The 13,316-nt window shown below is 47.7% G+C and overlaps 1 long non-coding RNA gene across 1 annotated transcript in view; it reads left to right on the top strand.

Moving 5' to 3' along the window:
• The window catches only part of LOC125774574 (uncharacterized), a 122,213-nt gene that overhangs the window by 53,234 nt on the left and 55,663 nt on the right, over positions 1-13,316 (top strand). The window contains exons 5-6 of the long non-coding RNA XR_007421058.1: positions 3,313-3,704; positions 7,639-7,848. This is a non-coding gene — a long non-coding RNA (uncharacterized LOC125774574). The remainder of the gene's footprint in view (positions 1-3,312; positions 3,705-7,638; positions 7,849-13,316) is intronic.

Below are 13,316 nucleotides of genomic sequence, written 5' to 3'. Positions count from 1 at the left end.
TGGCTAAAGTGTCTTGGCTAAGGTGTCTTGGCTAATGTGTCTCGGCTAAGGTGTCTTGGCTAAGGTGTCTTGGCTAAGGTGTCTCGGCTAAGGTGTCTTGGCTAAGGTGTCTTGGCTAATGTGTCTCGGCTAAGGTGTCTTGGCTAATGTGTCTTGGCTAAAGTGTCTTGGCTAATGTGTCTTGGCTAATGTGTCTTGGATAATGTGTCTCGGCTAAGGTGTCTTGGCTAAGGTGTCTTGGCTAAGGTGTCTTCGCTAATGTGTCTTGGCTAAGGTGTCTTGGCTAAGGTGTCTTGGCTAAGGTGTCTTGGCTAAGGTGTCTTGGCTAATGTGTCTCGGCTAATGTGTCTTGGCTAAAGTGGCTTGGCTAATGTGTCTTGGCTAAAGTGTCTTGGCTGAGGTGTCTTGGCTAATGTGTCTCGGCTTAGGTGTCTTGGCTAAGGTGTCTTGGCTAAGGTGTCTCGGCTAATGTGTCTTGGCTAAGGTGTCTTGGCTAATGTGTCTTGGCTAATGTGTCTCGGCTAATGTGTCTTGGCTAATGTGTCTTGGCTAAGGTGTCTTGGCTAAGGTGTCTTGGATAAGGTGTCTTGGCTAAGGTGTCTTGGCTAATGTGTCTTGGCTAATGTGTCTTGGCTAAGGTGTCTTGGCTAAGGTGTCTTGGCTAATGTGTCTCGGCTAAAGTGTCTTGGCTAAGGTGTCTTGGCTAAGGTGTCTTGGCTAAGGTGTCTTGGCTAATGTGTCTCGGCTAAGGTGTCTTGGCTAATGTGTCTTGGCTAAAGTGTCTTGGCTAAGGTGTCTTGGCTAATGTGTCTTGGATAATGTGTCTCGGCTAAGGTGTCTTGGCTAAGGTGTCTTTGCTAAGGTGTCTTCGCTAATGTGTCTTGGCTAAGGTGTCTTGGCTAAGGTGTCTCGGCTAAAGTGTCTTGGCTAAGGTGTCTTGGCTAAGGTGTCTTGGCTAATGTGTCTTGGCTAATGTGTCTTGGCTAAGGTGTCTTGGCTAAGGTGTCTTGGCTAATGTGTCTCGGCTAAAGTGTCTTGGCTAAGGTGTCTTGGCTAAGGTGTCTTGGCTAAGGTGTCTTGGCTAAGGTGTCTTGGCTAAGGTGTCTTGGCTAAGGTGTCTTGGCTAATGTGTCTTGGCTAATGTGTCTCGGCTAAGGTGTCTTGGCTAATGTGTCTTGGCTAAGGTGTCTTGGCTAATGTGTCTTGGCTAATGTGTCTTGGCTAAGGTGTCTTGGCTAAGGTGTCTTGGCTAAGGTGTCTTGGCTAAGGTGTCTTGGCTAATGTGTCTTGGCTAATGTGTCTCGGCTAAGGTGTCTTGGCTAATGTGTCTTGGCTAAGGTGTCTTGGCTAAGGTGTCTTGGCTAATGTGTCTCGGCTAAGGTGTCTTGGCTAAGGTGTCTTGGCTAATGTGTCTTGGCTAAAGTGTCTTGGCTAAGGTTTCTTGGCTAATGTGTCTCGGCTAAGGTGTCTTGGCTAAGGTGTCTTGGCTAAGGTGTCTTGGCTAAGGTGTCTTGGCTAAGGTGTCTTGGCTAATGTGTCTTGGCTAAGGTGTCTTGGCTAATGTGTCTCGGCTAAGGTGTCTAGGCTAAGGTGTCTTGGCTAATGTGTCTTGGCTAAAGTGTCTTGGCTAAGGTGTCTTGGCTAAGGCGTCTTGGCTAAGGTGTCTTGGCTAAGGTGTCTTGGCTAATGTGTCTTGGCTAAGGTGTCTTGGCTAAGGTGTCTTGGCTAAGGTGTCTTGGCTAAGGTGTCTCGGCTAATGTGTCTTGGCTAATGTGTCTTGGCTAAGGTGTCTTGGCTAAGGTGTCTTGGCTAAGGTGTCTTGGCTAATGTGTCTTGGCTAATGTGTCTTGGCTAAGGTGTCTTGGCTAAGGTGTCTTGGCTAAGGTGTCTTGGCTAATGTGTCTTGGCTAATGTGTCTTGGTTAATGTGTCTTGGCTAAGGTGTCTTGGCTAAGGTGTCTTGGCTAAGGTGTCTTGGCTAAGGTGTCTTGGCTAAGGTGTCTTGGCTAAGGTGTCTTGGCTAATGTGTCTTGGCTAAGGTGTCTTGGCTAATGTGTCTTGGCTATGGTGTCTTGGCTAATGTGTCTCGGCTAAGGTGTCTTGGCTAAGGTGTCTTGGCTAAGGTGTCTTGGCTAATGTGTCTTGGCTAATGTGTCTTAGCTAAAGTGTCTTGGCTAAGGTGTCTTGGCTAATGTGTCTCGGCTAAAGTGTCTTGGCTAAGGTGTTTTGGCTAAGGTGTCTTGGCTAAGGTGTCTTGGCTAATGTGTCTCGGCTAAGGTGTCTCGGCTAAAGTGTCTTGGCTAATGTGTCTCGGCTAAGGTGTCTTGGCTAATGTGTCTTGGCTAAGGTGTCTTGGCTAAGGTGTCTTGGCTAAGGTGTCTTGGCTAAGGTGTCTTGGCTAAGGTGTCTTGGCTAATGTGTCTTGGCTAAGGTGTCTTGGCTAATGTGTCTCGGCTAAGGTGTCTTGGCTAAGGTGTCTTGGCTAATGTGTCTTGGCTAAAGTGTCTTGGCTAAGGTGTCTTGGCTAATGTGTCTCGGCTAATGTGTCTTGGCTAAAGTGTCTTGGCTAAGGTGTCTTGGCTAAGGTGTCTTAGCTAAGGTGTCTTGGCTAAGGTGTCTTGGCTAAGGTGTCTCGGCTAATGTGTCTTGGCTAAGGTGTCTTAGCTAAGGTGTCTTGGCTAATGTGTTTTGGCTAAGGTGTCTTGGCTAATGTGTCTTGGCTAATGTGTCTTGGCTAAAGTGTCTTGGCTAAGGTGTCTTGGCTAATGTGTCTTGGCTAAGGTGTCTTGGCTAATGTGTCTTGGCTAAGGTGTCTTAGCTAAGGTGTCTTAGCTAAGGTGTCTTGGCTAAGGTGTCTTGGCTAATGTGTCTTGGCTAATGTGTCTTGGCTAATGTGTCTCGGCTAAGGTGTCTTGGCTAAGGTGTCTTGGCTAAGGTGTCTTGGCTAAGGTGTCTCGGCTAATGTGTCTTGGCTAAGGTGTCTTAGCTAAGGTGTCTTGGCTTATGTGTTTTGGCTAAGGTGTCTTGGCTAAGGTGTCTTGGCTAAGGTGTCTTGGCTAAGGTGTCTCGGCTAAGGTGTCTTGGCTAATGTGTCTTGGCTAATGTGTCTTGGCTAATGTGTCTCGGCTAATGTGTCTTGGCTAATGTGTCTCGGCTAATGTGTCTTGGCTAATGTGTCTTGGCTAAGGTGTCTTGGCTAAGTTGTCTTGGCTAAGGTGTCTTGGCTAAGGTGTCTTAGCTAAGGTGTCTTGGCTAATGTGTCTCGGCTAAGGTGTCTTGGCAAAGGTGTCTTGGCTAAGATGTCTTGGCTAAGGTGTCTTGGCTAAGGTGTCTTGGCTAAGGTGTCTTGGCTAATGTGTCTGGGCTAAGGTGTCTTGGCTAAGGTGTCTTGGCTAAGGTGTCTTGGCTAATGTGTCTTGGCTAAAGTGTCTTGGCTAATGTGTCTCGGCTAATGTGTCTCGGCTAAGGTGTCTTGGCTAAGGTGTCTTGGCTAAGGTGTCTTGGCTAATGTGTCTTGGCTAGTGTGTCTTGGCTAATGTGTCTTGGCTAAGGTGTCTTGGCTAATGTGTCTTGGCTAATGTGTCTTGGCTAATGTGTCTCGGCTAATGTGTCTTGGCTAATGTGTCTTGGCTAAGGTGTCTTGGCTAATGTGTCTTGGCTAATGTGTCTCGGCTAATGTGTCTTGGCTAATGTGTCTTGGCTAAGGTGTCTTGGCTAATGTGTCTTGGCTAAGGTGTCTCGGCTAAGGTGTCTTGGCAAAGGTGTCTTGGCTAAGATGTCTTGGCTAAGGTGTCTTGGCTAAGGTGTCTTGGCTAAGGTGTCTTGGCTAATGTGTCTGGGCTAAGGTGTCTTGGCTAAGGTGTCTTGGCTAAGGTGTCTTGGCTAATGTGTCTTGGCTAAAGTGTCTTGGCTAATGTGTCTCGGCTAATGTGTCTCGGCTAAGGTGTCTTGGCTAAGGTGTCTTGGCTAAGGTGTCTTGGCTAATGTGTCTTGGCTAGTGTGTCTTGGCTAATGTGTCTTGGCTAAGGTGTCTTGGCTAATGTGTCTTGGCTAATGTGTCTTGGCTAATGTGTCTCGGCTAATGTGTCTTGGCTAATGTGTCTTGGCTAAGGTGTCTTGGCTAATGTGTCTTGGCTAAGGTGTCTTGGCTAAGTTGTCTTGGCTAAGGTGTCTTGGCTAAGGTGTCTTAGCTAAGGTGTCTTGGCTAATGTGTCTCGGCTAAGGTGTCTTGGCAAAGGTGTCTTGGCTAAGATGTCTTGGCTAAGGTGTCTTGGCTAAGGTGTCTTGGCTAAGGTGTCTTGGCTAATGTGTCTGGGCTAAGGTGTCTTGGCTAAGGTGTCTTGGCTAAGGTGTCTTGGCTAATGTGTCTTGGCTAAAGTGTCTTGGCTAATGTGTCTCGGCTAATGTGTCTCGGCTAAGGTGTCTTGGCTAAGGTGTCTTGGCTAAGGTGTCTTGGCTAATGTGTCTTGGCTAGTGTGTCTTGGCTAATGTGTCTTGGCTAAGGTGTCTTGGCTAATGTGTCTTGGCTAATGTGTCTTGGCTAATGTGTCTCGGCTAATGTGTCTTGGCTAATGTGTCTTGGCTAAGGTGTCTTGGCTAATGTGTCTTGGCTAAAGTGTCTTGGCTAAGGTGTCTTGGCTAATGTGTCTTGGCTAAGGTGTCTTGGCTAAGGTGTCTTGACTAATGTGTCTTGGCTTAGGTGTCTTGGCTAATGTGTCTTGGCTAAGGTGTCTTGGCTAAGGTGTCTTGGCTAAGGTGTCTTAGCTAAGGTGTCTTGGCTAAGGTGTCTTGGCTAATGTGTCTTGGCTAAGGTGTCTTGGCTAATGTGTCTCGGCTAAGGTGTCTTGGCTAAGGTGTCTTGGCTAAGGTGTCTTGGCTAAGGTGTCTTAGCTAAGGTGTCTTGGCTAAGGTGTCTTGGCTAATGTGTCTTGGCTAAGGTGTCTTGGCTAATGTGTCTCGGCTAAGGTGTCTTGGCTAATGTGTCTTGGCTAATGTGTCTTGGCTAAGGTGTCTTGGCTATGGTGTCTTGGCTAATGTGTCTCGGCTAAGGTGTCTTGGCTAAGGTGTCTTGGCTAATGTGTCTCGGCTAAGGTGTCTTGGCTATGGTGTCTTGGCTAATGTGTCTTGGCTAAAGTGTCTTGGCTAAGGTGACTTGGCTAATGTGTCTCGGCTAAGGTGTCTTGGCTAAGGTGTCTTGGCTAAGGTGTCTCGGCTGATGTGTCTTGGCTAAGGTGTCTTAGCTAAGGTGTCTTGGCTAATGTGTCTTTGCTAATGTGTCTCGGCTAAAGTGTCTTGGCTAATGTGTCTCGGCTAAGGTGTCTCGGCTAATGTGTCTTGGCTAATGTGTCTTGGCTAAGGTGTCTTGGCTAAGGTGTCTTGGCTAATGTGTCTCGGCTAAAGTGTCTTGGCTAAGGTGTCTTGGCTAAGGTGTCTTGGCTAAGGTGTCTTGGCTAAGGTGTCTTGGCTAAGGTGTCTTGGCAAAGGTGTCTTGGCTAAGGTGTCTTGGCTAATGTGTCTTGGCTAATGTGTCTCGGCTAATGTGTTTTGGCTAAGGTGTCTTGGCTAAGGTGTCTTGGCTAAGGTGTCTTGGCTAAGGTGTCTTAGCTAAGGTGTCTTGGCTAATGTGTTTTGGCTAAGGTGTCTTGGCTAATGTGTCTTGGCTAAGGTGTCTTGGCTAAGGTGTCTTGGCTAAGGTGTCTTGGCTAATGTGTCTTGGCTAAGGTGTCTTGGCTAATGTGTCTCGGCTAAGGTGTCTTGGCTAAAGTGTCTTGGCTAATGTGTCTCGGCTAAGGTGTCTTGGCTAATGTGTCTTGGCTAAGGTGTCTTGGCTAAGGTGTCTTGGCTAATGAGTCTTGGCTAAGGTGTCTTGGCTAATGTGTCTCGGCTAAGGTGTCTTGGCTAATGTGTCTTGGCTAATGTGTCTTGGCTAATGTGTCTTGGCTAATGTGTCTTGGCTAATGTGTTTTGGCTAATGTGTCTTGGCTAAGGTGTCTTGGCTAATGTGTCTCGGCTAAGGTGTCTTGGCTAATGTGTCTTGGCTAAGGTGTCTTGGCTAAGGTGTCTTGGCTAAGGTGTCTTGGCTGAGGTGTCTTGGCTAATGTGTCTTGGCTAAGGTGTCTTGGCTAAGGTGTCTTGGCTAATGTGTCTCGGCTAAGGTGTCTTGGCTAAGGTGTCTTGGCTAAGGTGTCTTGGCTAATGTGTCTCGGCTTATGTTTCCTGGCTAAGGTGTCTTGGCTAAGGTGTCTAGGCTTATGTGTCTTGGCTAATGTGTCTTGGCTAAGGTGTCTTGGCTAAGGTGTCTTGGCTAATGTGTCTTGGCTAAAGTGTCTTGGCTAAGGTGTCTCGGCTAAGGTGTCTTGGCTAATGTGTCTCGGCTAAGGTGTCTTGGCTAATGTGTCTTGGCTAAGGTGTCTTGGCTAAGGTGTCTTGGCTAAGGTGTCTTGGCTAATGTGTCTTGGCTAAGGTGTCTTGGCTAAGGTGTCTTGGCTAATGTGTCTTGGCTAAGGTGTCTTGGCTAATGTGTTTTGGCTAAGGTGTCTTGGCTAAGGTGTCTTGGCTAAGGTGTCTTGGCTAAGGTGTCTTGGCTAAGGTGTCTTGGCTAAGGTGTCTTGGCTAAGGTGTCTTGGCTAATGTGTCTTAGCTAAGGTGTCTTGGCTAATGTGTCTCGGCTAAGGTGTCTTGGCTAAGGTGTCTCGGCTAAGGTGTCTTGGCTAAGGTGTCTTGGCTAATGTGTTTCGGCTAATGTGTCTTGGCTAATGTGTCTCGGCTAATGTGTCTTGGCTAAGGTGTCTTTTCTAAGGTGTCTTGGCTAAGGTGTCTCGGCTAAGGTGTCTTAGCTAAGGTGTCTTGGCTAATGTGTTTTGGCTAAGGTGTCTTGGCTAATGTGTCTTGGCTAAGGTGTCTTGGCTAAGGTGTCTTGGCTAAGGTGTCTTAGCTAATGTGTCTTGGCTAAGGTGTCTTGGCTAATGTGTCTCGGCTAATGTGTCTCGGCTAAGGTGTCTTGACTAAGGTGTCTTGGCTAAGGTGTCTTGGCTAATGTGTCCTGGCTAAGGTGTCTTGACTAAGGTGTCTTGGCTAAGGTGTCTTGGCTAATGTGTCTTGGCTAAGGTGTCTTGGCTAAGGTGTCTTGGCTAATGTGTCTTGGCTTATGTGTCTTGGCTAATGTGTCTTGGCTAAGGTGTCTTGGCTAAGGTGTCTTGGCTAAGGTGTCTTGGCTAATGTGTCTTGGCTAATGTGTCTTGGCTAATGTGTCTTGGCTAATGTGTCTTGGCTAATGTGTCTTGGCTAATGTGTTTTGGCTAATGTGTCTTGGCTAAGGTGTCTTGGCTAATGTGTCTCGGCTAAGGTGTCTTGGCTAATGTGTCTTGGCTAAAGTGTCTTGGCTAAGGTGTCTTGGCTAAGGAGTCTTGGCTGAGGTGCCTTGGCTAATGTGTCTTGGCTAAGGTGTCTTGGCTAAGGTGTCTTGGCTAATGTGTCTCGGCTAAGGTGTCTTGGCTAAGGTGTCTTGGCTAAGGTGTCTTGGCTAATGTGTCTTGGCTAAGGTGTCTTGGCTAAGGTGTCTTGGCTAAGGTGTCTTGGCTAAGGTGTCTTGGCTAATGTGTCTTGGCTAAGGTGTCTTGGCTAATGTGTCTTGGCTAAGGTGTCTTGGCTCAGGTGTCTTGGCTAAGGTGTCTTGGCTAATGTGTCTCGGCTTAGGTGTCTTGGCTAAGGTGTCTTGGCTAAGGTGTCTTGGCTAATGTGTCTTGGCTAAGGTGTCTTGGCTAAGGTGTCTTGGCTAAGGTGTCTTGGCTAAGGTGTCTTGGCTAAGGTGTCTTGGCTAAAGTGTCTTGGCTAAGGTGTCTTGGCTAAGGTGTCTTGGCTAATGTGTCTTGGCTAAAGTGTCTTGGCTAATGTGTCTCGGCTAAGGTGTCTTGGCTAAGGTGTCTTGGCTAAGGTGTCTCAGCTAATGTGTCTTGGCTCAGGTGTCTTGGCTAAAGTGTCTTGGCTAAGGTGTCTTGGCTAAGGTGTCTTGGCTAATGTGTCTTGGCTAAAGTGTCTTGGCTAAGGTGTCTTGGCTAATGTGTCTTGGCTAAAGTGTCTTGGCTAAGGTGTCTTGGCTAAGGTGTCTTGGCTAATGTGTCTTGGCTAAGGTGTCTTGGCTAAGGTGTCTTGGCTAAGGTGTCTTGGCTAATGTGTCTCGGCTTAGGTGTCTTGGCTAAGGTGTCTTGGCTAAGGTGTCTTGGCTAATGTGTCTTGGCTATAGTGTCTTGGCTAAGGTGTCTTGGCTAATGTGTCTTGGCTAATGTGTCTTGGCTAAGGTGTCTTTGCTAAGGTGTCTTGGCTAATGTGTCTCGGCTAATGTGTCTTGGCTAAAGTGTCTTGGCTAAGGTGTCTTAGCTAAGGTGTCTTGGCTAATGTGTCTCGGCTAAGGTGTCTCGGCTAAGGTGTCTTGGCTAATGTGTCTTGGCTAAGGTGTCTTGGCTAAGGTGTCTTGGGTAAGGTGTCTTGGCTAAGGTGTCTTGACTAAGGTGTCTTGGCTAAGGTGTCTTGGCTAAGGTGTCTTGGCTAATGTGTTTTGGCTAAGGTGTCTTGGCTAAGGTGTCTTGGCTAAGGTGTTCCGGCTAATGTGTCTAGGCTAAGGTGTCTTGGCTAAGGTGTCTTGGCTAAGGTGTCTTGGCTTAGGTGTCTTGGCTAATGTGTCTTGGCTAATGTGTCTCGGCTAATGTGTCTTGGCTAAGGTGTCTTGGCTAAGGTGTCTTGGCTAATGTGTCTTGGCTAATGTGTCTTGGCTAAGGTGTCTTGGCTAATGTGTCTCGGCTAAGGTGTCTTGGCTAATGTGTCTTGGCTAAAGTGTCTTGGCTAAGGTGTCTTGGCTAAGGTGTCTGGGCTAAGGTGTCTTGGCTAAGGTGTCTTGGCTAATGTGTCTTGGCTAAAGTGTCTTGGCTAAGGTGTCTTGGCTAATGTGTCTCGGCTAAGGTGTCTTGGCTAAGGTGTCTTGGCTAATGTGTCTCGGCTAATGTGTCTTGGCTAATGTGTCTCGGCTAATGTGTCTTGGCTAAGGTGTCTTGGCTAAGGTGTCTTGGCTAAGGTGTCTTGGCTAAGGTGTCTTAGCTAAGGTGTCTTAGCTAAGGTGTCTTGGCTAATGTGTCTTGGCTAATGTGTCTCGGCTAAAGTGTCTTGGCTTAGGTGTCTTGGCTAATGTGTCTCGGCTAAGGTGTCTTGGCTAAAGTGTCTTGGCTAAGGTGTCTTGGCTAAGGTGTCTTGGCTAAGGTGTCTTGGCTAAGGTGTCTTGGCTAAAGTGTCTTGGCTAAGGTGTCTTGGCTAAGGTGTCTTGGCTAAGGTGTCTTGGCTAAGGTGTCTTGGCTAAGGTGTCTCGGCTAAGGTGTCTTGGCTAATGTGTCTCGGCTAAGGTGTCTTGGCTAAGGTGTCTTGGCTAATGTGTCTTGGCTAAGGTGTCTTGGCTTATGTGTCTTGGCTAAGGTGTCTTGGCTAAGGTGTCTTGGCTAATGTGTCTTGGCTAAGGTGTCTTGGCTAATGTGTCTTGGCTAATGTGTCTTGGCTAAGGTGTCTTGGCTAATGTGTCTTGGCTAAGGTGTCTTGGCTAAGGTGTCTCGGCTAAGGTGTCTTGGCTAATGTGTCTTGGCTAATGTGTCTTGGCTAAGGTGTCTTGGCTAATGTGTCTTGGCTAAGGTGTCTTGGCTTATGTGTCTTGGCTAAGGTGTCTTGGCTAAGGTGTCTTGGCTAATGTGTCTTGGCTAAGGTGTCTTGGCTAAGGTGTCTTGGCTAAGGTGTCTTGGCTAAGGTGTCTTGGCTAAGGTGTCTTGGCTAAGGTGTCTTGGCTAAGGTGTCTTGGCTAAGGTGTCTTGGCTAAAGTGTCTTGGCTAAGGTGTCTTGGCTAAGGTGTCTTGGCTAATGTGTCTCGGCATATGTTTCTTGGCTAAGGTGTCTTGGCTAAGGTGTCTTGGCTTATGTGTCTTGGCTAATGTGTCTTGGCTAAGGTGTCTTGGCTAATGTGTCTTGGCTAAGGTGTCTTGACTAAGGTGTCTTGGCTAATGTGTCTCGGCTAAGGTGTCTTGGCTAATGTGTCTTGGCTAAGGTGTCTTGGCTAATGTGTCTCGGCTAAGGTGTCTTGGCTAATGTGTCTTGGCTAAAGGATCATGGCTAAGGTGTCTTGGCTAAGGTGTCTTGGCTAAGGTGTCTTGGCTAAGGTGTCTTGGCTAAGGTGTCTTGGCTAAGGTGTCTTGGCTAAGGTGTCTTGGCTAATGTGTCTCGGCTAAGGTGTCTTGGCTAATTTGTCTTGGCTAAGGTGTCTTGGCTAATGTGTCTTGGCTAATGTGTCTTGGCTAATGTGTCTTGGCTAAGGTGTCTTGGCTAAGGTGTCTTGGCTAAGGTGTCTTGGCTAATGTGTCTTGGCTAAAGTGTCTTGGCTTAGGTGTCTTGGCTAATGTGTCTCGGCTAAGGTGTCTTGGCTAAGGTGTCTTGGCTAAGGTGTCTTGGCTAAAGTGTCTTGGCTAAGGTGTCTTGGCTAATGTGTCTCGGCTAAAGTGTCTTGGCTAAGGTGTCTTGGCTAAGGTGTCTTGGCTAAGGTGTCTTGGCTAAGGTGTCTTGGCTAAGGTGTCTTGGCTAAGGTGTCTTGGCTAAGGTGTCTTGGCTAAGGTGTCTTGGCTAAGGTGTCTTGGCTAAGGTGTCTTGGCTAAGGTGTCTTGGCTAAGGTGTCTTGGCTAAGGTGTCTTGGCTAAGGTGTCTTGGCTAAGGTGTCTTGGCTATGGTGTCTTGGCTAAGGTGTCTTGGCTAAGGTGTCTTGGCTAATGTGTCTCGGCTAAGGTGTCTTGGCTAAGGTGTCTTGGCTAATGTGTCTTGGCTAAAGTGTCTTGGCTAAGGTGTCTTGGCTAATGTGTCTCGGCTAATGTGTCTTGGCTAAGGTGTCTTGGCTACGGTGTCTTGGCTAATGTGTCTTGGCTAAGGTGTCTTAGCTAAGGTGTCTTGGCTAATGTATTTTGGCTAAGGTGTCTTGGCTAATGTGTCTTGGCTAATGTGTCTTGGCTAAGGTGTCTTGGCTAAGGTGTCTTGGCTAATGTGTCTTGGCTAAGGTGTCTTGGCTAAGGTGTCTTGGCTAAGGTGTCTTGGCTAAGGTGTCTTGGCTAATGTGTCTTGGCTAATGTGTCTCGGCTAAAGTGTCTTGGCTAAGGTGTCTTGGCTAAGGTGTCGTGGCTAAAGTGTCTTGGCTAATGTGTCTTGGCTAAGGTGTCTTGGCTAAGGTGTCTTGGCTAAGGTGTCTTGGCTAATGTGTCTCGGCTAAAGTGTCTTGGCTAAGGTGTCTTGGCTAATGTGTCTTGGCTAATGTGTCTTGGCTAATGTGTCTCGGCTAAGGTGTCTTGGCTAAGGTGTCTTGGCTAAGGTGTCTTGGCTAATGTGTCTTGGCTAAGGTGTCTTGGCTAATGTGTCTCGGCTAAGGTGTCTTGGCTAATGTGTTTTGGCTAAGGTGTCTTGGCTAAGGTGTCTTGGCTAAGGTGTCTTGGCTAATGTGTCTTGGCTAAGGTGTCTTGGCTAAGGTGTCTTGGCTAATGTGTCTTGGCTAATGTGTCTTGGCTAATGTGTCTTGGCTAATGTGTCTTGGCTAAGGTGTCTTGGCTAAAGTGTCTTGGCTAAGGTGTCGTGGCTAAGGTGTCTTGGCTAAGGTGTCTTGGCTAAGGTGTCTTGGCTAATGTGTCTTGGCTAAGGTGTCTTGGCTAAGGTGTCTTGGCTAATGTGTCTCGGCTAAGGTGTCTTGGCTAAGGTGTCTTGGCTAATGTGTCTTGGCTAAAGTGTCTTGGCTAAGGTGTCTTGGCTAATGTGTCTCGGCTAATGTGTCTTGGCTAAGGTGTCTTGGCTACGGTGTCTTGGCTAATGTGTCTTGGCTAAGGTGTCTTAGCTAAGGTGTCTTGGCTAATGTATTTTGGCTAAGGTGTCTTGGCTAATGTGTCTTGGCTAATGTGTCTTGGCTAAGGTGTATTGGCTAAGGTGTCTTGGCTAATGTGTCTTGGCTAAGGTGTCTTGGCTAAGGTGTCTTGGCTAAGGTGTCTTGGCTAAGGTGTCTTGGCTAATGTGTCTTGGCTAATGTGTCTCGGCTAAAGTGTCTTGGCTAAGGTGTCTTGGCTAAGGTGTCTTGGCTAAAGTGTCTTTGCTAATGTGTCTTGGCTAAGGTGTCTTGGCTAAGGTGTCTTGGGTAAGGTGTCTTGGCTAATGTGTCTCGGCTAAGGTGTCTTGGCTAAGGTGTCTTGGCTAATGTGTCTTGGCTAAGGTGTCTTGGCTAATGTGTCTCGGCTAAGGTGTCTTGGCTAAGGTGTCTTGGCTAAGGTGTCTTGGCTAATGTGTCTTGGCTAAGGTGTCTTGGCTAATGTGTCTCGGCTAAGGTGTCTTGGCTAAGGTGTCTTGGCTAATGTGTCTTGGCTAAGGTGTCTTGGCTAAGGTGCCTTGGCTAATGTGTCTTGGCTAAGGTGTCTTGGCTAAGGTGTCTTGGCTAAGGTGTCTTGGCTAATGTGTCTTGGCTAAGGTGTCTTGGCTGAGGTGTCTTGGCTAAGGTGTCTTGGCTAATGTGTCTTGGCTAAGGTGTCTTGGCTAAGGTGTCTTGGCTAATGTGTCTTGGCTAAGGTGTCTTGGCTAAGGTGTCTTGGCTAAAGTGTCTTGGCTAAGGTGTCGTGGCTAAGGTGTCTTGGCTTAGGTGTCTTGGCTAAGGTGTCTTGGCTAATGTGTCTTGGCTAAGGTGTCTTGGCTAAGGTGTCTTGGCTAAGGTGTCTTGGCTAAGGTGTCTTGGCTAATGTGTCTCGGCTAAGGTGTCTTGGCTAATGTGTCTTGGCTAAGGTGTCTTGGCTAAGGTGTCTTGGCTAAGGTGTCTTGGCTAAGGTGTCTTGGCTAAGGTGTCTTTTGTAAGGTGTCTTGGCTAAGGTGTCTTGGCTAAGGTGTCTTGGCTAATGTGTCTCGGCTAAGGTGTCTTGGCTAAGGTGTCTTGGCTAAGGTGTCTTGGCTAAGGTGTCTTGGCTAAGGTGTCTTGGCTAAGGTGTCTTGGCTAATGTGTCTCGGCTAAAGTGTCTTGGCTAAGGTGTCTTGGCTAAGGTGTCTTGGCTAATGTGTCTTGGCTAAGGTGTCTTGGCTAATGTGTCTTGGCTAATGTGTCTTGGCTAAGGTGTCTTGGCTAAGGTGTCTTGGCTAAGGTGTCTTGGCTAAGGTGTCTTGGCTAAGGTGTCTTGGCTAAGGTGTCTTGGCTACGGTGTCTTGGCTAATGTGTCTTGGCTAAGGTGTCTTAGCTAAGGTGTCTTGGCTAATGTATTTTGGCTAAGGTGTCTTGGCTAATGTGTCTTG

Source organism: Anopheles funestus, unplaced genomic scaffold (genome assembly GCF_943734845.2).
Source record: "Anopheles funestus unplaced genomic scaffold, idAnoFuneDA-416_04 scaffold_32_ctg1, whole genome shotgun sequence".
NCBI lineage: Eukaryota > Metazoa > Arthropoda > Insecta > Diptera > Culicidae > Anopheles > Anopheles funestus.
The sequence above is the reverse complement of the archived record's forward strand: the minus strand, read 5'-3'. Positions and strand labels throughout refer to the sequence as shown.